This window comes from Monodelphis domestica, chromosome 1 (genome assembly GCF_027887165.1).
Source record: "Monodelphis domestica isolate mMonDom1 chromosome 1, mMonDom1.pri, whole genome shotgun sequence".
Taxonomy (NCBI): domain Eukaryota; kingdom Metazoa; phylum Chordata; class Mammalia; order Didelphimorphia; family Didelphidae; genus Monodelphis; species Monodelphis domestica.
This window is the reverse complement of record NC_077227.1, coordinates 288,811,875-288,835,772: the sequence shown is the minus strand read 5'-3', so window position 1 is coordinate 288,835,772 and position 23,898 is coordinate 288,811,875. Positions and strand designations below refer to the sequence as shown.

The following is a 23,898-nucleotide window of genomic DNA, read 5'->3' as shown; positions in this document are numbered from 1 at the left end:
ATTGACTAATTTGACTGTAAAGGAAATTAATGAATGGTGGAGGGGATATGGCAAAGTTGGGACATTAATGCATTGCTGGTGAAGTTGTGAATTAATCCAACCATTCTGGAGGGCAATTTGGAACTATACCCTCAGGGAGATAAAAGACCGTCTGCCCTTTGATCCAGCCATAGCACTGCTGGGTTTGTACCCCAAAGAGATAATAAGGAAAAAGACATGTACAAAAATATTCATAGCTATGCTCTTTGTGGTGGCCAAAAATTGGAAAATGAGGGGATGCCCTTCAATTGGGGAAAGGCTGAAGAAATTGTGGTATATGTTGGTGATAAAATACTATTACACTCAAAGGAATAATAAAGGAGAGGAATTCCATGGGGGCTGGAACAACCTCCATGAGGTGATGCAGAGTGAGAGAAGAAGAACCAGGAGAACATTGTACACAGAAACTGATACACTGTGGTAGAATTGAATGTAATGGACTTCTCCATTTGTGGCAATTCAATGACCCTGAACAACCTGGAGGAATCTAGGAGAAAAACTACTATCCACATCCAGAGGAAACACTGTGGGAGTAAAAACACCAAAGAAAAGCAACTGCTTGAATACATGGGTCGAAGGGTTATGGTTGAGGATGTAGACTCAAAATGCACATCCTAGTATAAACAACAACATGGAAATAGGTTCTGATCAAGGACACAAGTAATACCTAATGAAATTGCAAGTGGACTGTGGGAAGGGTGGGTGAATGGGAGGGAGGGAAACAATATGATTATTGTAACCAAGGAATAATGTTCTAAATTAACTACATAAACTAATCCAAATAAAAAAAAGAAAGTTAGCACAGAAATAGCATAGAGAGGAATAAAAGAAACCCTCCACAAGTAAGGCTTATATTAAAAAAAACACCTTTCATTTCTATAACAACATGAATTTCTGGCTATCATTGACATCTTTACTAATTTGATAATTTTTAAATTATATATTATTTGTTTCTCTTTTCTTCTCTATCTGCTACTCACTTTATATATTTCCACTTTTTTCATTTCTCTATAATAATTCAATTAATATACCACAATTTTCCAATCATTCTTTATCAGTTCTCTAAATAATAAACATCTAATTTGTCTCCAGGATTTTTTCCCTTTTACATCTCTATAACTTCAAACATTTCCAAAATCTTTTTATTTTTTAATCTTTTAAGAATACTAAGTTCATTAAATTTTACATAAATGGTTCAGGTTCAATTACATTGTGAGTCATTTTTTTTTGGTGTGCATTCTTGATTAATTGGATTCCTGAAAAGTTGAACTTCTTCCTCTGTATTTCATCCTAGTTGTTGTGAATCAAATATGGAGGGGTAGGTTTGGGGGATTCTGAAAGTGTACCTGCTATAAATATAGGCAGAAAACAAATTTTGTGCCTCTTGTTTTCCTAATTATACTTTCTATTTCAATCAGAAAGGATCAACATTAGCATTTTATGGTGTCTGCTAGTGTGGGCCTAGTCAAGTAATAAAAGAGCACCCTGGTGAGGAAATTCTGCAGGGGAATAAACAGTGAACTTCCTATATGTCCTGTATCCCAGAACCATGACTCAAAATGCCAACCTGGTTCAGTGATTACCAAAGATCATGACCTTTATTGGATTAGGTAGAAAGGATAGAATTGAATGCTGATTCTGGTTTAGAAAAAAAAATCTAATTTCTATTACCTTCTAGTCAAACCTTTTATTCCTAGTTCTTCTAAGTGGATTGACTTAATAAAGAGCTCACTAAGTTGTCATTATCATCATCATCATCATCATCATCATCATCATCATCATCATCATCATCATCATCATCATAACAAATTCTATTTTACTGGCTGTTTTCCAAGTACTTTATATATTGATTTTCTTCTTGTCCTCATAGTGTGTCTATTGAGGACATGAGAGAGAATGAAAGGTTTGAAATAGCTTCTGCATGAGGAGGAATAGAAATGGAATAAAGGACAAATAAAAGAATCAGCTTACAGCTGAGTGAAATTAGATAAAATAACAGTTCCTTCATTTTTCCACTTGGTTTCAATTCAGTTTTCCATATGAAGTTCTTTAAATTTATAACTAGAACTACAACTTCAGCAATTGTTCCTGTTTCCTTCAATAATTAAAACTATTTCAGGGAGTTGTTCTGAAGAGTAGTCAGACTTCAGAGGCCCTTTTCTTTCCATCTGACATTTTGTTGAATTAGTTTGGAAGCATTAGAGTATGAAACATTACAGTTATAGACTTCTATCAGTCAATTGTGGAGACTTACACATCTGGAACAAGAAAGATTGGTACCTCAGATAAAAGCCTTCTAAAAGTAATAGGATCTAAAGCACTAGGATGAACACTGAACCAAATATATAATCCACATGTGTGATATTTTCTAAAGAATTTTTCTCCCAGAAAGTCAGGGAGATCACAATAGATGTTTTTACTTTTCTTTTTTTTTCAATTCTTTTTTTTTCTATGAATTTGGCAAACATCAAAAAACACAAACAGTTACGTACACAAAGCATAAAGGAACTAGAACTCCATATGAAGCAGGAAATATTCACTATGTATATGTGGCATGTTTACTATGGCTCTCTTTCTCAGGGCCAGGGAAGTGACATTTGCCCCCTTAAAGTTCTAGGGTACCCTGGGGGATCAAGGAGATTCTCCTCCCCAAAGCTGTTGTCTCAAACTCAAAGCAGCTATCTCTTCCCATTGTTAGGGGTCAGTGACTAGTACCTCAGTTTAATTTAACCACTTAACATCAGTTAATTGTTATAAAAAGATATATACTTTGAAGATATATCAAGAACAAAGTATGAATACTTTCCCTAATACTATTGTATGCACTCTCTTATACCTCTTTAGTCCATGGGGAGAGTAAGCTCAATTTAACTCAGTTCCCACACATGAAATTACATATGGAATCACAACTTCAGCAAATGTAACTTTTGTAAGTGAAAATTATCTGTTAAGAGTTGTTCTTAAGGGTACCCAGACTTAAGAAGCTCTTTTCTTTTCACAAAAGTTTATGTCCAAAGATGGTGTGGTGCACAGTGAGCTTTTGACTTAGCTAGATTATGCTAGATTGGAGAGCCAAAGCTCTAAAAGGACACATCTTAATCCTTGAGATACTAATACAGCAATGACTGTAGACCTTGAGTCTGGAATATAGGATGTCAATACAGGCTTCATAATTCAAGGCACTGATGCTACATTAACATCAAACCATAAATCTGGAATCATGGGATCCCAAGATGACCCCCAATCCTTTCAAATTTATCATCATAGTCTCTCCTCTCTTCACTGGTTACCGTGAGTGGAGAAGTCACTGTTTTTTCCTCAAGAGCACTGAGGTAAATTGAAAATGGAGCAGAAAATTTTATAGGCCTTTTTTTATGCCTCTACAAGTCAGTCAAAGAGCTTCCTCTTTGAAATGTGGTTACTTGAACAAAAACCATTTCAGAATTCTCAAAACCTGACAATAAGTCACTTCTATGTGTAGTAATCATGATTCTTCTGGTCACAGACTCCACAGTATCAACACAGGGGAATGCTCTATTAGAGCCACTCTGCACATGTAGCATTATTACATATAGCTTGGAGATTTGTTTTTGCACTTGTATGTGTTTATGCATGTATTTTAAATTTAGCATGGTTGTTACAACCACATCATTATTGTTTGTTTTATTTCTTTCTGAATGCTTCTGGTTATTGTTTGATGATTTATTGAAGTTCTTTTCTTTCTTTGCTTCATTTTTAGCGTCATTTAGCCTCCTCCCAACTCCAAAAAAAGTTCTCCCTTATAACAAATGAGCATAGTAACACATCAAACACACAAAAACTATACTTTGGCTGTATCTGAAAATGTATTTCTAACCTGAATTCCTAGTCCTTCATCTTTCTGCAGAGAAATGAGAGAAATGATTCATCATTAGTCCTCTAGAATTCTAATTTGTCACACTGTACAAAGTTCTTAAATCTTTTGACATCATTTTCTTCTACAATTATAAGTTAACAAAAGTCCCTCCCAGTGAAGTCATCCACTGAATCAATTTCTTAGGATACAATACAAATCTGTTTTGCTTACATATCATATTTTGTTCAGTCATTATCTATTTGGTGGGCACCCATTTTGTTTCTAGTCCTTTACCATAATAACAAACAGGAATATTGCTATAAATAATTTTCTACATATTGATTTTCTTTTATCTCTTTGAAATATTAGCTCAGAAATGTTTTTTTCCTAGGATAAAGGGTATGCAGTTGTTAATGACTTTGGAGTTTTTATACTTACAAGTTACTTTGCAAAATTTATGAACTAATTCAAAACTCTTCCAAAAGTACATTATTGTTCTTGTCTTTCTGTAAGCCCTTCAACAATTGCCTTTTTCCTTTATTAATTATTTCCTCCAATCTGAAAAATGTGAGTCATGATACTTTTCATAGTCTCCTAATTTCTTCTTGTCTCTAGTCTGTCTTGTTATTGGAGATTTGGAGCATTTTTTTCATGTGGTTGTTCATAGCTTGATATCATCTTTGAGAATTAACTGTTCCTATTCTTTGAACACTGGGGTAGTGACTCATTTTGTATATATATACATCAATTTGTTCAATATAATAATATATTAAATATAACATAATATAATATACATATTCATCTTGGATATCATATCCTTATAAAAGAAATAAGCTGTAGAGATTATTTCACAACTAACTGGCAAAACTCTTTCAATTTTATATGATCAGATTTATCCATTTTATCTTCTGTTACCTATCTGGCTAAGAATGCTTTACTTCTCCACAGGGAAAAGCATATCCCTCTTGCTCTTCTATTTTTTATGACATTTATGACATCTAAGTTTCATCTCTCTTTGGAATTTTTTATGATATATGTCATATGATATAAGCCAAATGATATATAATATATATTATCTCATATGTGTCATATAACATATTATTACAATGATTTATTATGATTTTCATTAAGTTATGCTATATGACATAACCAACTTTCTGCCAATCCTCATTCCAACTTTTCCATTAGTTTTTATCAGATAGTGAATCTTTATACTAGTATGTACTTGCAATACTTGGGGTCTGTTAAACACTAAAACATCATGTACAATTGCTTCTTAACCCTGTGAATGCAATCTCTTCCAATGACCCATTTTTCTATTTTTTTAACCATTACCAAATAATTTTAATGATTAATGATTTGAAGTTTAGTTTGAGATCTGGTACAGACTTTTCTTTCCTTTTTTTTTTCAGTATTTCCCTAAATATTCTTGAACTTCTGTTGCCCCAAATGAATTTTGCTAAAATTTGGTCTAGATTTCTCTATAGGAAAACTCTTCAATATCTTTTGATACATATGACATTGTATTTTAAAATTATATAAATTTATTAAAATTTATAAATATATATAATGTATAAATTATAAATTAATTTAGGTAGCATGCCACTTCTCTATTAAAAATTTCACTAGCGAACTTCAGGGTAAACATGGCGGCAATCTTGCCGCGAATTGCTTCCTCTCCCCCGAAACGAAGGAAATAGACTACCTCAAAAGAGCACAAAAATCATCTTTAGAAGATCAGAGGGACTCTCGAGCAGCCCACAGCAATGAAGGTACGTGGGGTTTGAACACTTCCACACCATAAGAGGGAGAGAAAGCTCGCTGCCAAGTGTGAGCTGAGCTGAGTTGCCCTCCCCCACCCCGGAGTAGGGACCAGCACACTCACTGGAGATAGCAAGTGAGTGAGGAACATTTCTACAGTGAATGGGGAGCACTCCATGGTCCTTGGGATCTAAAGAGGACTCCCAGAGAACTATCCCTCCTCAGAGTGGTTTCACTGGAAAGCGGGCAGACCGTGGGGGTTCCTGCAAACTGTGATCACTGTGGAGGCTCTAGAAATGGCCTGAGGCAAAATCTCCTCCACTCCTCACTGTAATGGGGGGGGGAATGCCAGGGTCCCTGGGAACTTACAAGGACTACCAGGGAACTACACAGAGTGGTTTTACAGGGGAAGGCTGCATGCACCAGAGAGAAGAGACAGACTGTGTGGGTGGTCAGGCTAACAAACTTCAGAGGCTGGGAAGAATCAGCCTGAGGCAAAAACATCAAAATCTGCCCATTTCACTCAGATTTCTGAATGAAAAGGAAAGGAAAAACCACCAAAGAGATGGCTCAGAGTGCCCAAGATCAACCCTCCAAGAAGAAAGGGGAAAAAGTGACTATTGAAAACTTTTATGGAGGTTAAACACAGCTTCAGATGAAATGCAAACAAAATCAAAACACGCCCCCCCCCCAAATGGAAAATATCCACAAGCTCTGGAAGAGCTCAAAATGGAGCTTATCCAAAAGATGGAAACCTTTTGGCTAGAAAAATGGGAACAAATTCAAAAAGAGGTCTACAGACTGACAGACAAAATCTCACAATTGGAGAAAGAGCTGGAAGTCTCTAACAGAAGGGCAGATCAATTTGAAAGCAAACCCAGGCCTTAAGACAGTGATCTTTCAAAACAGTAAGAATTAATAAAGCAAAGTCAAAAATTAATGAAATAGAAGAAAACATAAAATATCTCACTGACAAGGTGACAGACCAGGAAAACTGAGGAAGAAGAGACAACTTGAGGATCATTGGTCTACCTGAAAAACCAGAGATAAACAAAAACCTCGATGCCATACTACAAGAAATCATCGAAGAAAATTGCCCAGATGTTCTTAAACAAGAGGGCAAAATAGAAATTGAAAAGAGTTCATAGAACACCCTCTATACAAAATCCGCAAAAGACAATCCCCAGGAATGTAATTGCCAAATTCAAGAGATTCCAAACTAAGGAGAAAATATTACAAGAAGCTAGGAAGAGAAACTTCAGATACAGAGGCTCGTAAATAAGGATCACACATGACCTAGCAGTGAACCCGCTAAGGGACCATAAAGCCTGGAACATGATATACAGAAAATAAAGAGAACTGGGTCTTCAACCAAGAATCAGCCACCCATCAAAACTGACTATATACTCCCAGGGGAAATTATAGGCATTCAATAAATTAGAAGATTTCAAATATTCCTAAAGAAAAGACCAGAACTCAGTGGAAAGTTTGACATCCAAACATAAAGAGCAAGAGAAACATGAAAAGGTAAATATGAAAGAAAGGGAAAAGGAGAAAAGTGCTTTAATTTTTCTTTTATTCAAAACCTCTTCTATAAGGTTCACAATTAGATCAAATTATATATACTAACATGTGGGGGAAATGTTATGTGCAAATTTCAAAAACTGTATGCATTAATAGAGTAATCAGAAGAATCACTCATAGGGAAAGATTGGGGCATTAACATGATTTGTAGGGGAGGGAAGAAATGAAAAGAAAGAAAAAGGAAAGGGGGAGTCAATGAAGGTATTAAGATATACTTGAAGAAATAGAAATAAATAGAGCAATCTTTGTCACACAAAGATATACACGGGAAGGGGAGGGGAAGAATTCTCTTATAAGAAGGAGAGGAAAAGAGTGCTAACTGGTAATACCAAAACCTTACTCTCAGTGAAACCAACTCTGAGAGGGAAGAGCATCTAGATCAATTGAGATCTTGAATTCTATCTTATCCAACAGGGAAAGGGAAAAGGGAAAACCAAGGGTGGTAAGGGGGGAGGGAACACAAAAAGGGAGGGAAGGAGAGGGGGTATGGGAAGGGAACAAAAAGGGAGGGGCTAGAAAGGGAAGCATAACAAAGGAGGGGAATAGGGGGACTGCTTTAAAATAAACTACAGGTTTAAAAGGTAATACCAAAGAAGAAAGGACAGAACTAGGAGAGAATATAAAAATGCTAGGAAATATACAAGTGACAATCATAACTTTGAACATGAATGGAATGAACTCACCCATAAAATGTAGATGAATAGCAGAGTGGATTAGAATCCAAAACCCTACCATATGTTGTCTTCAGGAAACACACACGAGGAGGGTAGAAACCCACAAAGTCAGAATTAAAGGTTGGAGTAAGACTTATTGGGCCTCAACTGACAGAAAAAAGGCAGGAATAGCAATCATGATATCTGACAAAGGCAAAGCAAAAATAGACCTGATAAAAAGGTATAGGGAAGGTAAATACATCATGATAAAAGGGATTTTAGACAACAAGGAAATATCACTAATCAACATGTATGCAACAAATGAAATAACACCCAAATTTCTAATGGAGAAACTAGAAGAACTGAAGGAGGAAATAGATAATAAAACTATACTAGTGGGAGATCTGAACCAACCACTATCAAATTTAGATAAATCAAATCAAAAAATAAATTAAAAAGAGGTAAAAGAGGTGAATGAAATCTTAGAAAAATTAGAGTTGATAAATATAGGGAGAAAAATAAATATAAATAAAAAGGAATACATCTTCTTTTCAGCAGCACATGGCACATTCACAAAGATTGACCATACACTAGGTCATAAAAACATAGCATACAAATGTAGAAAAGCAGAAATAAATAATGCAACATTTTCAGATTATAAGACAATAAAAATAATGATCAGTAAGGGTACGTGGAGAGCAAAATAAAAATTCAATTAGAAATTAAATAATATGATACTCCAAAATCAGTTAGTGAGAGAACAAATCATAGAAACAATAATTTCATTGAAGGAAATGACAATGGTGAGACATCCTTTCAAACCTTATGGGATGCAGCTAAAGCAATTTATCAAGAGCTAAACCAATTATATAAAAAAAAAATCAAGCCATTCTCCAATTGATAAATTGGATAGGGACATGAATAGGCAATTTTCAGTTAAAGAAATCAAAAGTACTAAATAAGAACATGAAAAAGTGTTCTAAATCCCTTATAATCAGATAAAGGCAAATCAAAACAACTCTGAGGTATCACATCACACTTAGCAGATTGGCTAACATGACAGCAAAGGAAAGTAATGAATGCTGGAGGGGATGTGGCAAAGTCGGAACAGTAATGCATTACTGATGGAATTGTGAATTAATCCAACCATTCTGGAGGGCAATTTGGAACTATTCCCAAAGGACACTAAAAGACTGTCTGCCCGTTGATCCAGCCATATCACTGCTGGGTTTGTACCCCAAAGAGATAATAAGGAAAAAGACTTGTACAGGAATATTCATAGCTGCGTTCTTTGTGGTGGCAAAAATTTGGAAAATGAAGGGATGCCCTTCAATTGGGGAATGTCTGAACACTTTGTGGTATATATTGGTGATGGAATACTATTGTGCTCAAAGGAATAATAAAGTGGACGAATTCCATGTGGACTGGAACAACCTTCAGGAATTGATGCAGAGTGAGGGGAGCAGTAGCAGGAAAACATTGTACACAGAGACTGATACACTGTGGTACAATCAAATGTGATGGACTTCTCCATTAGTGGCAATGCAGTGATTCTGAACAATTTGGAAGGATCTATAAGAAAGAGCACTATCCACATTCAGAGGAAAAACTGTGGGTGTAGATACACTAAAGAAGAACAACTGCTTGATTACATAGGTCAATGAGGATATTATTGAGGTTATAGACTCTAAATGAACATCCTAGTGCAAACATCTACAACATGGAAATAGGTTTTGATCAAAGATACAGTGGAATTGCAAATCAGCTATGGAAGGGTTTGGGGAAGTAAGGGAGGGAAATAATGTGATTCTTGTTACCAAGGAATAATGTTTTAAATTGACTAATTAGTTACTATATAAAAATTAAATAGGTCTCCTAGAAGTGGGGAAAAAATTGAAAATATAGGCCCAGTTCCTATTCATGCTATAAATCATTTTAAAGCAGATAAACCCCAAATCAAAACAACACAAAATCAGAAGCCCTCTGAAGCCCAGCCCCAATGCATTTATTTTATGTTTAAAATTTTCTCTATTTTTAAGTTAATTAAGAGTCATCACTTGCTTTTACCCATTTATTTTTCTTTTCTATACTTTCTCTTTTTAACATAAAATTAACTGAATCATTAAAGGTAACTAGAGCATTTTCAATAAAAAGTTCAGTTTTCTCTAAGTTTTGTATGCTCCTATGTATCTTAAATAATATGAAAGTTTAGTTTCCCTTTTATTTACAATCTTTACCAAGTACATAATATTCATATTTTGAATTATGCAAATAAGCATTTAGATGATAAATTGTAATTGCTCTCAGCTGTTTATAATTGGGCAAATGAGGCACAATTTTAAATTGTCTAAATACTTGTTTATATATTTATACACTGAATTAAACTGTAACTCTCCTGAATCATATATCTATTGTATCATCTCATGTGGAACATTCCAATAGGATCAAAGAGCACATGCTAAGGAATAAAGTATAAGAAAACTGGAAAGGTTGGAAAGAGCTAGACTATGAAGGGCTTTGAATGACAAATAGCAGATTTTATATTTACTCTTTTAGGTAATAGGAGCATTGGTGTTAATTGAATAGGAGGTCAGAATATTTTTTTTGCAGTTTGGGAAAATCACTTTGGATATATATGGAGGATGGATTGGACTAGGGAGACTTGAGGCAGGCATGAAATGATGAGGGCTTGCACTAGACTGGTAGTAGTAGTATTAGAAGAGAGATGTTGCACAGCTGAAATAGAAAGGTCTTGGTAGCAGATTAGATATAGGGGAGGAGGGTAAGAGATAGTTAATAGTTGAAGATAACTTCCAGGTTGTGAGCCTGAGGGACCATGAGGATGATATTATCCTCTACAGCATTGATGGCAAATCTATGGCATGGGTGCTCTGTGGGCACTCAACTGCTCTCCCCACAACCTCCCCAAGTTCATTACTAGAAAGGCAGAGGGACTCGGGTGTAACTGTTCCCTTCCCCATCTCCACTGCACCTGACTGCATTTTTTCATATCCCCCACCTCTGTGCCCAGAAGCTCAAAGGGGGTGGCTTACAGGCAGCAGAACTGGAGGGGAGCAGAGAGTTAAGGCCACTCCCCTGCCCCTCTCTACACTCACTGAGGACATTCCTCACTTCACCCACCCCTCTATCTAACAGCCCAATGGAAGTACTTCCTCTCTTCCCTGTGTGGGGTAAGGATGGGGGCATGGTGTACCCCAAACTCTATATGGAGGATGGGCAGGGCATGCCATCTCTGGAGGGGATCAGCATGGCATTCATTCTGTGGGGTGAGCTGAGATGGGAGCAGAGCCTGGCACTCCTCTAAAAGGTTCACCACAACTGCTCCACAGCAAAAAGGAAGGTGGTGCCAGGGTGGGGATGGGGGGGTGCAGATTAGGAGGAAAGATAGTAAATTTGGTTTTAGTCATAATGCATTTGAAATGTTTAAATGGAATTTAGTTCAAAATGTTTGAGTCAGCAGAAAGGTTAGGACAAGACAGAGAGGTCTGAGAATAGTATAGAGATGATAAATTAAATTAATTTTATTATTTTATTTTTATTTTTAAATAATTTAATAAATCAATAAATTTATTAATTGAAAAATAATAAATTAATAAAAATAAAAAATTTAAAATTTTATTATTATTATAAAAATAAATTAATTATAAGTTCCTATAATTAAAAGGTATGATCTGGATGTCTATCCAGGAAAGGAGACAGAAAAGAAGTGGTCATATAGAAGGAGGACCAGGAAAGGATGGTATCCATAAAACTTAGAGGGAAGTATACAGTAGGAGAGAATGATCAACAATGTCTAAAACTGAAGAGAGGTAAAGAGAAGGATTGAGAAAAGGCAACTAGATTTGGCAACTAAGAAATTTTTGGAACTGTGGAGAGAACAGTTTCAGTTGAATAAGATAGGAAGTTATATTGTAAATGAAGAGACAGAGGAGAGAAAGTGAAGTTCCCTATTGTAGATAACTTTTCCAAGGAATTTAGCTAGGAAAGGCAGATGAAGTAGAATGCCAGCAGGGATGAAAGGAACAAGTAGTTTTTTTTTTTTTTAGGATGGTGAGACATAGACATTTATACATAGGAGGGAATGAGTCAATAGACAAGGAAATATAAAAAATAGGTGCTAAAGAGGGGATGATAGAGGAGGCAATTTAATGGAGGAAATGGAATGAAATGGGATCACTTGAAAAAATAGAAGGATTAAGACTTTTATATAAAGCAGAAGTAAAGGAGGAGATAGTAACAGAAAGCATCTGAGTGATAAGAGATGATGAAGTGGGGGATATAAATGAAGCTCATGCTGAAAGTATTTTTTAATGCAAAATATAAGACAAGAGTCTCAGCTGAATGGAAGAAGAGAGAGTAGCCATGGGCAGTTAGGGTAGGTATGATAAGTTTTGGAAGAGCTGCTCTGTGGATTTGATTAGGGATAATGAGTTGATAAAGAAGGTATAGTAGGATTACCTAGCAGCATTGAGGACCCAGATAACGTTGTTTAAATATAAATTTATAGTAGAGTCAAACAAAATAGTTCTAATTTTTTCCACTTTTTTCCATCCATTTTCCCCTAACTTTTGGCAGTAGATACGTAGGAGGGAAGACAGTGGATTCTGGGAGTGATCCAAAGCAGAGACTTGCCAGGTACAATTGTTTGATATATAAGGGATATAGGGACTAAATAAAGGAGGAGAAAATAGAATAGAATTGGCTCACCAAGGTATCAAGATGGGGAAAAGAGGAAAAAGCTACTTGTACAGGGGAGATGACATGGAGAGAATTGACTTGTAGCTTGATTGTAGACTATCATGGGCAACTCAGTGACAAGCTTTCTTTCACCTGAATTGTGTCTTTGATGCTTCACTTTGTCAAAAATCCTTCCTGTGCTATCACTTCTGCTATCACTCATCAAAGTACCACTTCCCTGTTAAAAATTCCAAAATTCTCCACCTGAACATAATCTACTGACTTTTCTCCTTTCTCTCTGCCTTCCCTTACAAAACCTACTCTTTGCATCACAACTTTTAAGTGAAACTCCAAAGGTAAATTTCCAAATATACAAAAGTAAAGCTCTTTTTGTTAACTGATTAATAACCTGTGGATGTCTTACTTTGTTCATCAGACTTAAACTAACTGGGTATTGGCCTGAGTGGTACCCAGCCAAGAACTGTAGTTTCATTTGGCAGGATTGGAATAGAATGATCTCACCAAAGTTAGGGGATGAGTAGTGCTAAGGCAGATGAGCTTTACTGGCTTCTATACTTCTAGTAGTACTTCTAGTGATGTCTCTAGAGCCAGGGACTGCTTGCTGTGTAATACCACTTATTCCAAGTAGATTAGAGAGTAAATTGTCTTGTGATCATCAAGAAAGGAGAGAATGATGTGAATATGCTTTGTGTCATTAAGAACTGTACCCTGAAGAAAACTACAACAATCTTTTAGAATCTGAATTTATATAATTTCTGTTGGGGGTGATAATATTCTCTAGATCCAGGAACTGAAAGCCTTATGCCTACTCTATCTTTAAGACTGTAATTTTGGGATAATATATAAAACTGTTGAAGGAACTGCTTGGGCATTTTTATGTGCCATTTGAAGGGCCATTGGGAGCTATTCTGTGTGGACTTTCCTGAGAGGCACTTGAAAGTAAATTGCTTGATTCTCCCCAGGATCCCAGAAACTTTTTTGAACTTGGAGAAAAGGACATGTGCCAATTGCACCTCAGTTGATTGGCTGAAGGGAGTATTTCATCAATTTAAAAAGAGAGATAGCTCCAATTTCACTCATGAAAACTGAACAGTAATTATAATGATCTCTCTTCCCTGCTTTTCTTCTCTGTCATTTTTTTCCCTTTCTCCTCCCCACCCCCCACACCGGTAGATCAGACACCTTATCCCATTCTAGTAGAAATGGATGGTGATGAATTCATTTCTAGTGTTGGTGGTGGCCTTAAAAATTTGAGGTATCAAGAAATTCTGGGTCCCTCAGTAAATGTTAGTTGTCAGGAAGAGAAACTTCTTTCTTTATAAAGGATGTTAAGTTACAGAAAAAAGAACCCAAGCCCTGGAGCATGATTGGCCAGAATGACTTGTATAAGTCTGTTCTGCCCCACAATGCAGCTTTTGACCTCATCAACTATGGTGGACCAGCCAGGAGTTGTACTTATCTGACCTTGAGCACCCAGATTACCCAAGTAGGGGCAGGTCCCATTGTTAGGATGTAGGTTCCATTCTTAAGACTGTCCTTGACAGTTCTCCACCCCAGCATCAAGGGGGCAAAGTTAGATTTCAACAAAGGATGGGCAATGCTTGCCCCACTTTAAAGGACCCAATTATACATTACCCAACCATGGTAGGAATGGAGCAGTTAGATATATGCTTCATTTCATCTAGGGGACCAGTTATGTCCCAACAGTAGCAGTTCCCATCTGGGATAGCAGTTGGAAGAAGACAGTGATAATGAAGGTCTGTGGCAACACTGCATGAAGTGCCCTTTCAGTCAAACTGGGGCATATGAGGGAACTGCTTAGCACATCATAGGGAATCATAAAAACAAAATTTCTGTTTGAAATGACAGTTTTGCTGTAAAATTCAATTTACTTTACATCTAGTAATATTGGTTCCTTGATTTAACATTAATTTATTGTGTAACACACAAAAGTTATTTAATTTCCCTGGTACCATGTTTCTATACCTACAAAATGAAGAGCCCTGAAAACTGAATTTCATATGTCATGTGTAAAAAGGAATTTGTTATTCTTTTTTTTTTTAATTTAATGGGGGACCTGGATGTCCTCTTACCATAGAGATGTGTAGGGATTAACCAGCCCAAAGTGACAGGAAGTAGAAACCACAGAGGCAGGAAGTGAGGTAGAAAGGGGGGATAAAAGAGGGTCAGCATAAGTTGGAATGAAAAAACAGAGGAAAACATAAAATATCATTGAAATAAAAACAACTGCTATAGAAAACAGATCTAGGAGAGACACTCTGAGAATTATTGGATTATCTGAAAGCCATGATGAAAGAAAAAAAAAACCTTAGATATCATATTACAAGAATTCTCAAAGATAACTGCCCAGAGATCCTTGAACAAGAAAATAAAATTGATATTGAAAGAATTCACAGATCATTTCCAGAATGAAATTCTCAACTGACAGCTTCCAGGAATGTCATAGCCAAATTCAAGAGCCACCAAGTAAAGGAAAAAATACTTCAAGCAGCTAGAAAGAAACTATTCAAATACCATGGAACTATAATCAGAAACATTCAGGACCTAGCAGAGTCTACATTAAATGACTCATAATGGTGAACGATTTGAGTTCACAAACCAGAGTCACCTATCCAGCAATACTGAGTATTCTCTTTCAGGGGAAACATGGTCATTCTTTAAGATAGAAGATTTCCAAGCATTCCTAAGGAATAAGCCAGACATAAACAAAAAAAATTGGAGTCCAAATATGAGACAAAAGAGAAGCCCAGAAAGGTAAATAAGAAAGAGGAATTTTAAGGGACTCATTAAGGTAAAAATGTTTATATGTCTACATGGAAAGAGAATTTCTCTAATTCTCAAAAATTACTCTCAGTAGTAAAGAAAGGTGAAGGAATTTACTCAGAATGGGGTGGAAAAGTAAGCTGATTATGATAATATGATGTATATGATGATATGATGTATATAGATGTGATGACATGGAACAATATGTATGTATGATATAATGTGTATGCATATGAATGACATGCAAAAATCAATCAAGGGCTGAAAGAAGGATTACACTGAAAGAAAAGGGGAGAGAAATAATGGAGTAAATTATATAACATAAAGAGGCAAGAAAAATAAATATAGAGAGGGGAGAATTAGAGTGGTGACAGGCAATGCTTAAACTGTACTCTCTTTGTAACTGGCTCAGAGAGGAAAAAATGAGTATATTCTGTGGGGCATAGAATTCTATCTCACTGTACAGAGAAGTAGAAGATAAATAAGACAAGGGAAATGGGGTAATTGAAAAGAGGAAGAACTGTGGGGGTGGCAAAAGGCAAAATACTGGGGAGGAGGAATAGAGTGAAAGGGAATAGACAGTTAATAATCATAATGGTTAATGTGAATGGGATGAACCCACTCAATAAATGGAAGTGGATAGCAAAGTAGATTAAAAAACAGTATCTTACTATATATTGTTCACAACAAACACATTTGAGGCAGGGTGACACATACAGATTCAAGTTAAAGGCTGGAGCAAAACGTATTATGAATAAAGTAAAATGAAAAAAAAAAAGCAGGAGTAGCAATCATGAAACCAGACAAAGCCAAAGTAGAAATTGATCTGATTAAAAGAGATGAGGAAGGAAATTACATTTTGCTAAAAGGTACTATAAACAATGATGTAATATCATTACTAAACATTTATGCATCAAATGGCATAGCATCTAGATTCCAATTGAAGGTGCTCAAGGAGGAAATAGATTGTAAGACTATACTAGAGGAGGATCTTAAACTTCCTCTTTCAGAACTAGATAGATTGAGCCAAAAAATAAATAAGAAAGAAATAAGGGAATTAAATGAAATGCTAGAAAAATTAGAGTTAATAGATATCTAGAAAAAACTGAACAGGGATAAAAAGAAATGTACCTTCTTCTTAGCAGTACATGATACATATGCAAAGAAAAACCATGTACTAAAAGGAGCAAACTACCTCCAAAAGGAGATACTTTAATGGAAAGGACCTTGAGATATTGGAAATGAAAAAAAAAAACAAACCAAAAACTGTGTGGTGTGTCACTTTGAGAAAAAAAAATGTCCTTCTTGGCATGTGACACCATAGTTGTCTGTATGCAGCCCCATGCAGCTGTGTATCATCAAAAATGGCTATGCATGTCAGTGCTGATACGCATGTCATAAGTTCGCCATCATTGGTTAGATCAACATCTTACACCCTATACCAAAATATATTCAAAATGGGTAAATGACTCAAATATGAAGAGTGAAATCATAAATAAATTAGTTCAACATAGATTAGTATGCCAGTCAAATCTGTGAGAAAGGAAGGAATTTAAGACCAAGCAAGAGATAGAGAACATTACAAAATGTTAAATGAATGACTTTGACCACATAAAATTAAAATATTTTTTGGATAAACAAAATCAATGCAACCAAAATTAGAAGGAAAGTAACAAACTGGGAGAACATTTTTATAACAAAACTCTCTAAAAAAGGTTTAATTTCACAAATATATAAGAAACTAAGTCAAATCTACAAAAAAAAAATCAAACCAATCAACAAATGGTCATAGGACATGAATAGGCAATTTTCACAGGATGAAATCAAAACTATCAATAAGCATATGAAAATGTGTTCTAAATCCCTCCTAATTAGAGAAGCATAAATTAAAACAACTCTGAGGTACCACTGCACAGCTAGCAGATTGGCCAATATGACAGCAAAGGAAAATGATAAATGTTGGAGAGGATCTGGCAAAATTGGGACACTAAGACACTGCTGGTGGAGCTGTGAGTTGGTCCAACCATTCGGGAGCGCAATTTGCAACTATGTTCAAAGGGCTTTAAATGAATGCATACCCTTTGACCCAGTCACACCATTGCTGGGTTTGTACCCCAAAGAGATAATAAGGAGAAGGATTTGTACAAAAATGTTTATAGCCATGCTCTTTGTGGTGGCAAAAAATTGGAAAATGAGGGGGTGTTCATCAATTGGGAAATGGCTAAATAAATTGTGGTATCTATTGGTGATAGAATATTATTGTGCTGAAAAGAATAAAGAAATGGAGGAATTCCATGTGAACTGGAATGGCCTCCAGATGGCCTCCAGGATTTGATGCAGAATAAAAGGAACAGAACCAGGAGAACAATGTTTCCAGAGACTGATGCATTATGGCACAATCCAATGTAATAGAGTATTCTACTAACAGCAATGCAGTGACCCAGGACAATCCAGAGTAACTCAAGAGAAAAAACACTATAAAGGGTTAAATTGGGGGGGGGGGAGCAGGAGTTTGATCAAAAGGCAGTGTGCAATTTATTAAATGCAAAACACTCAGTTTATTATTAGGAAATATGGATAGGAAAATAAGGAGGAAAGTGAAAGTAATCTTATAATAAATTATAACTATACCCAAGATCCCAATCCTAAATAAATTTTCTAAAAAAGCTGTACATCTATCTGCCTCAGAGGGCAGTATCTTCTGCTAGGCAGAAGCCCTCACCTGCCTTCACTACTCTTTCTATCTGATAATATAACCACTATCTACCTTAACTACCCAAGTAAATCAATAATCAATAAAGCTATAAAGGCCTAAATTCAGTTTCTCTGACTCCTCACAGTCCCAGAGAGAGCAAATCGCACACACTCCTTTCTTCAGGGAACCCAAAGACAAAAATCTTTTTCCAATGGTCTGCAACTTACAAACCACAGCAGGCCACACACTTCTAACTGTCATTAACTGCCAAGCAGCACAGAAGAGATCTTAACTGTCAACTTGCCCAGCAAGGGGACTCCTACTGAAAAAACAAAAACAAAAACAAAAACAACTTATTACTTCTTTTCCTCTTAAATATAAACAGTAGAAATTAATTAAAAAAAACATTTTAACAACACTATCCATATCCAGAGAAAGAGCTGTAGAACCAGAAATGCATTAGAAAAATATATGAGCGATCATGTAGTGCGTAATCTATGTGATTAAGGTTTTGATGTTAAAGCATCACTCTATTGCAAATATTAATAACATGGAAATAGGTTTTGAACAATGATATATGTATAACCAAGTGGAACTGCTTGTCAGCTTTGGGAAGGAGGAAGAGAGAGCCAGGGAAGGGGGCGGGGGAGGTTCTGAATCATGTAACCATGGGAAAATATTCTAAATAAATACATACATAATACATAAATATTTAATTTAATGCATAAATAAAAATAATTTTAAAATTATATATAATTAGCAATAATTATATATTAAAAATAAAAAAATAATTTAAAAAAAGAAAAGAAAAGATCAATTAACAAAGTGTCCTTGCCTATATCTAGTCTTATATTTGACTCCTTGGAGATTCCCAAATGAGCAGCAAATCAGAATCATAAAGGAATTTCCAGTCTAGCTGAAGAAATTAGATATATATGGATGTGCATGATACACATCCAATCAATCAAAAAAAAATTAAGAACCTACTATTCTAGTTTCTGTCTATGATGGGGGTGTAAATTCAAAATCAAGACACTACAAATCCTTAAGGAAGCCACATTCTGTAAGGGAAATATGAAATTTATGAGAGAGCTTTGTTTAATTCTGGGCAGTCACAGGAATTGTGAATGTAAACACTTGGAAGCATATTGTCATGCCATTTTCAGTAGAAATTTAAATAGAGATTCAGTAAATATTGTTTTGAAAAAAATTGAAAAATAAAATGGAAGATGGTGGAGTAACAGCATGGAAAGTTAGAACTGCTCTGAGAATTCTCTCAAACCAACTTTAAAATAGCATCTCAAAATGAATACTGTAGTCAGAGAACTGATAAGGGGACAGAATGAAGTAACTTTCTTGAAGAAAACAACTAATAAAGTATGCAGAGAGAATCTATTTCACTAGGGTCATAGGAAAGCTGGAAGTAAATCTGAGCGTGGAGGAGTGCAAGCCACCCACCACTCATCTACTGCTCTAGATGCCAAAACTGAGCATAAGCCAATGTTGAGACCCCGGGGCCCTGCCTAAACCAACACCAGTGTACCCTTGAAGTTCCAAATTCTGGCAGAAAACTGCGATGAGGACTCAAGTCCATGGTGCATAGCCCTTTCCAGCTTGCAGGGTGGCCCCAAGCTCTATCACAGGAAAATCCATAATGTCCAAGGTTGGTGAAAGCCCACCATGAGGCTCAGAGATTCTCACCAAGCCAGCAGTGAAGATCCAAACTCCAGGTCAACCCCAATGCAAGCCAACTCACTGCCCAGTTGGCGCTAACTTAAGGGAAGTTCCAGAGCCCTACCTAGGTGCCAAGCCCCAGGGCAAGAGAGCTCACATTGCTGTGTGCCCTGAAAGCCATCAGTAGTCCTCAGAAGATATTGAATCAGCAGCAGGAGATAGCTTCTGGAACTCCTAGCCACAGGTCATTATATCACCTTGGAAGAATGTTTCATGCAGAAAACCAGAACTAGAGCTAAGGGTAGCAGCAAGCAAAAACTGAAGTTTAAAAGAGTGCAATCTATCCTGAGAATAGAGTCCACCTTTAAGATAAAAGTCAAAGTCCAAAACAAAAGCTGGGAAATGAGCAAAGAGCAAAAATATATACACACACTCACACACACACACACACACACACACACACACACACACACCTATCCTGTCATGTTAGCTAATATGGTAAGTGTGAGGTAGTATCACAGAGTTACTTTAATTTATCTAATCAAGAGCAATTTAGAACATTAATTCATAATATTGATATCTTTGATTTCTTCATCTGAAAACTATTCATATTCTTTGACCATATGTCATTTGAGAAATGGGTTATATTCTTATGATTTTTACTTAGTTTTCTATATAACCTTTATCATGTTATTTTACTATTATGAAAAATTCCCCCAGTTTGTTAATTCCCTCTTAACCTTGGTTACATTGGTTTTATTTGTACAAAACTTTAAATTTAACATAGTCAAAATTATGCATTTTACATCTTGTAATGTTCTCTATCTCTTATTTTGTCGTAAATTCTTCCCTTCTCCATAGATTTGATGAGTAAATTACTCTATACTCTCCTAAATCTCTTATATTATCATAAGGTTTATCAATTCAATTAAATAAACATTTATCGAGTAAACTATATTATCAGCATTTAGTAAGCACAATGCTAACTGTTAGTAATATAAACTACAATGAAACAGTTCCTGGTCTCAAGAAGCTTAATTTTAATTGTAATTGTCTTTATCTTTTTTTAAAAATTATTTAGTCAATTGAGAACATTATTCCTTGGATACAAGAATCATATTATTTCCCTCCCTCCCCTCCCACCACTCTTCCTGTAGCTGACATGCATTGGGTATTACATGTGTCCTTGATCAAAACCTATTCCCATGTTCATTAGGATGTTCATTTAGAGTCTACATCCCCAACAATAAATATCCCCTCGACCCATGTAATCAAGCAGTTGTTTTTCTTCTGTTTCTACTCCCACAGTTTTTCCTCTGAATGTGGATAATGTTTTTTCTTATAGGTTCCTCCAAGTTGTTCAGGATCACTGCATTGCCACTAATAGGGAAGTCCATTACATTTTCTTATACCACAGTGTATCAGTCTCTGTGTACAATGTTCTCCTGGTACTGCTTCTCTCACTCTGCATCACCTCTTGGAGGTTGTTCCAGTCCCCATGGAATTCCTCCACTCTATTATTTCTTTGAGTGCAATAGTATTCCATCACCAACATACACCACAATTTGTTTAGCCATTCCCCAATTGAAGGACATCCCCTCATTTTCCAATTTTTTTGCCACCACAAAGAGCACAGCTATGAATATTCTTATACAAGTCTTTTTCCTTATTATCTCTTTGGTGTACAAACCTAGCAGTGCTATGGCTGGATCAAAGGTCAGACAGTCTTTTAGTGCCCTTTGGGCATACTTCCAAATTTCCCTGCACAATGATTGGGTCAATTCACAACTCCACCAGCAATGCATTACTGTCCCAACTTTGCCACATCACCTCCAACATTCATTACTTTCCATTACTGTCATGTTATCCAATCTGCTAGGTGTGAGGTGATACTTCAGAGTTGTTTTGACTTGCATTTCTCTGATTATAAGAAATTTAGAATACTTTTTCATGTGCTTAATAATAACTTTGATTTCTTTATCAGAATATTGCCTATTATTGTCCCTTGCCCATTTACCAATTGGAGAATGGCTTAATTTTTTTCTACAATTGATTTAGCTCTTTATAAATTTTGGTAATTAGACCTTTCTCAGAGGTTTTTGTAATGAAGATTGTTTCCTAATTTGTTGCTTCCCTTCTAATTTTGGTTACATTTGTTTTGTTTATACAAAAACTTTTTAAGTTGATGTAATCAAAATTATTGATTTTACACTTCATGATTTTTTTTCTAGCTCTTGCTTGGTTTTAAAATCTTTCCTTTCCCAAAGATATGACATGTATATTATTCTATGTTCACTTAATTTCCTTGTAGTTTCCTTCTTTATATTCAAGTCATTCACTCATTCTGAGTTTATCTTCGTGTAGGCTGTGAGATGTTGATCCAAACCTAATCTCTCCCATGCTGTCTTCCAGTTTTCCCAACAGTTTTTAATCAAATAGTGGATTTTTGTTCCAAAAGCTGAGAACTTTCAACTTGTCATAGACTGTCTTGCTGAGGTCACGTACGCCAAGTCTATTCCACTGATCCTTCTTTCTGTCTCATAGTCAGTACCAAATTGTTTTGATGACCACTGCTTTATAGTATAGTTTGAGATACGTGACTGGAAGGCCTCTTTCCTTCCCATTTTTTTTTCATAATTTCCCTGGATATCCTTGATCTTTTGTTCTTCCAAATGAACTTTGTTATGGTTTTTACTAATTCAGTATAACAGTTTTTTGGTAGTTCAATGGGTATGGTGAATTAATTTGGGTAGGGTGGTCATTTTTATTATGTTAGCTCATCCTACCCATGAGCAGTTGATGTTTTTCCAATTGTTTAGAGCTAGTTTTAATTGTGTGGAGAGTGTTTTGTAGTTGTGTTCCTATAGTTTCTGTGTTAGTCTCAGCAGAAATATTCCTAAGTATTTTATACTGTCTAGGGTGGTTTGAAATGGAATTTCTCTTTATAATTCTTGCTGCTGAGATATGTTGGAGATATATAGAAATGCTGATGACTTATGTGGATTTATTTTGTATCCTGCAACTTTGCTAAAGTTGTTGATTATTTTGACTAGCTTTTTGGTTGATTCTCTAGGATTCTATAAGTAGACCATCATATTATCTGCAAAGAGTGATAGCTTGGTCTCCTCATTGTTTATTTTAATACCTTCAATAGTTCTTTGACTTTCAATTTTATTAATTTCTCCTTTGATTTTTATGATCTCTAATTTAGTCTTCATCTGAGGATTTTGATTTGTTCACTTTCTTGGTTTTTTAATTTGTATGCCCAACTCATTGAACTCTGCCCTCTCTAGTTTGTTAATATATTAACTCAAGGATATAAATTTCCCTCTGAGTACTGCTTTGACTGTATCCCAAAGATTTTGAAAGGCTGTCTCATCATTGTCATTTTCTTCAAAGAAATTATTAATTGTTTCTATGATTTCTTCTTTAACTGACCAATTTTGGAGAATTATATTGTTTAGTTTCCAAGTACTTTTTGACTTGCCTCTACATGTACCCTTAAAATTATTATTTTCATTGCATTATGACCTGAGAAGTTTGCATTTAATATTTCTGTTCTTTTGCATTTGTTTGCAATGTTTTTATGCCCTAGTACATGGTCAATCTTTGTGAATGTGCCATGTGCAGCTGAAAAGAAGGTGAATACCTTTTTGTCCCTATTTATTTTTTCTCCACCTATCTGCTAACTCTCATTTTTCTAAGATTTGATTCACTTCTCTTACTGCTTTCTTAATTATTTTTTGGCTTGATGGATCTAGTTCTGATAGAGGAAGGTTCAGGTCTTCCACTAGAATAGTTTTTCTTCTTTTTGAACTAATTTATTTAGCCAATTTAGAACATTATTCCAACTTCCGGGTAAACATGGCTGTAATCTAGAGGCCAATCACTTCCTCTCCCCAGAAACAAACTAAATAGACTACCTCAAAAGAGCGTAAAAATCACCTTTGGAAGAACGGGAAGAGAGGGACTCTCTAGTACCCCACAGAAACAAAGGTATGTGGGGTTTGAACATTTCCACACTATAAGAAGGAGGAAAAGCTTGCACAAAAACATGAACTGAGCCACCTTCCCCCACACACACTCCTCCCCCAACAAACCAGAGTAAGGTATCAGAGGGCTCACTGGGACAGAGAGTGAGTGAGGACCATCTC

General features: G+C 35.7%; 1 pseudogene; it reads left to right on the top strand.

Moving 5' to 3' along the window:
- Positions 1 to 3,272: 3,272 nt before the first annotated feature.
- LOC103101155 (E3 ubiquitin-protein ligase Mdm2-like) overlaps positions 3,273 to 23,898 on the top strand; it is a 145,348-nt pseudogene continuing 124,722 nt past the window's right edge.